Raw genomic sequence first — 1,810 nt, forward strand, 5'->3', positions numbered from 1 at the left:
AATGTATATTACTACCATTATTACAAAGAATAATATCATGTGTAATGTTACCTCTCTGTTGTCCTGCTATTGCTTTTCACTTTTAAATGGCTGGCACCTCCAGAGCCACTGGTGTTCTCTAAAATGCCATCCCTCCCCACTGGGTGCTCCTCCTCAGTGACTGGACTAGAGCCCCGAGGCTTCCACTGTCACGGACCTCATCTAATGGGGCATCCCCCTGCTCACACATCACCTTCTCCTGACCACACAGAAAGCATGGGAGACTTCATTCAGCACCTTACCACAATACCCTGTGCATTTCTTATGATTCTGATAATAAATATGTGACATGAACGAAAAAAAATTCTTGGCTGAGCACGGTGGCTCATGCCTGTAATCTCAATACATTGAGAGGCCAAGGCAAGAGGGTCACTTGAGCCCAGGAGTTTGAGACCAGCCCAGGCAACACAGCAAAATCTTGTCTCTACACAAAGTACAAAAACAAACAAACAAATTAGCTGGGCATGGTGGTGTGCACCTGTGGTTCCAGCTACTTGGCAGGCTGACATTGGAGGACTGCTTGAGCACAAGAAGGCAAGGCTGCAGTGAGCCATGATTGTGCCACTGCACTCCAGCCTGTGTGACAGAGCAAGACCCTATCTCAAAAAAAAAAATAAATAAAATTATTTGATAACAAAAGTCCCAGGGAGTTTGACTTGACATGATTTTAATGAGTTAATTCCAGGATGGGCACGGTTCTTTGCAAAGTGCTCCCAGACCACCTGTTTAATAATTCTAGAATGCGACTGAGTGTCATTAAGCTTACATCCCAGGAATCATATTCTCCGCTTTCTGAAAATTGGGACATTTTTCTCCCTCTGGCTGGATGGTCCTTCCTGTCTTTCCAAACCCATCCTAAAAGTCCTGTCTCCTTCTCGGGCCATTCAGGACCATTCAGTAGACTCGCCCTTCCTGGAACTCCTGTAATTATTCATAACCATAATGAAACAAAACAACAGCAGTAGTCACAGCTGCCACACACTGAGAGCTTGCTCTATGCCTGACACCACGCTAAAGGACTTAACAATACTTCATCACGTGGATCACTCAGCACTGTATCATACTTCTGAATACATATACACATATATATAAATAAAGTTTTAATCATTTCAAGAACAGTTGCTATTATCACCAGAAGAAACCGATTCAGAGAGGCTCAGGCTCCTGCACTGCTCAATGACCCTTAGCCAGTGAACAATTGCAGAGTCCAAACCTGGGTTTATCTGGGTCCAAAGTCCAAGTTCTTACTTCCTGTACCCTGGCATTGTTTCTGGGGCTTTCTATTACTTCTGAGGCTTCCATCTGAATATTTCTGCCACATCCTGTGCAGCACCTAACATGGCCATAGGCACACAGTAAGGGGGTCCTTAGGGGCCAAGCAGTTTCTCTAGAGCACTGGCCATGGTCCTGCCTCTTGTGGGTGCTGGTGGCATCTTTCACCTCCACCTCCAGGCACCGGGAGAAGCTGACTGGAGGGGATTTGGTAGAGGCCCACAGAGGGCTCAGCCCAGCTGTCTCCACCTCTCTTGCTAGATGGGAGAAGCTCCACCTTGCAGAAACTGAAATGTACCCAATTCCCTGAGACCCAGAGAGGGCAATCCTGTGAGAAGTTTCCACCCTTGTTCTCTCCCACTGAGCCCCCAGGGGCTGATAATCTAATTCTCAACAAGTCCTTCCTGGCTGGTAATTGAATTCTGTGTTTTCCTCCCAGCCCAATCAGGGGCCTCATCCAACATCTGTTTGACAAAACACTAGGCCAGGAATCTTGGGA

This window comes from Aotus nancymaae, unplaced genomic scaffold, assembly GCF_030222135.1.
Source record: "Aotus nancymaae isolate 86718 unplaced genomic scaffold, 86718_ANA_hifiasm-v0.15.2.pri h1tg000020l, whole genome shotgun sequence".
NCBI lineage: Eukaryota > Metazoa > Chordata > Mammalia > Primates > Aotidae > Aotus > Aotus nancymaae.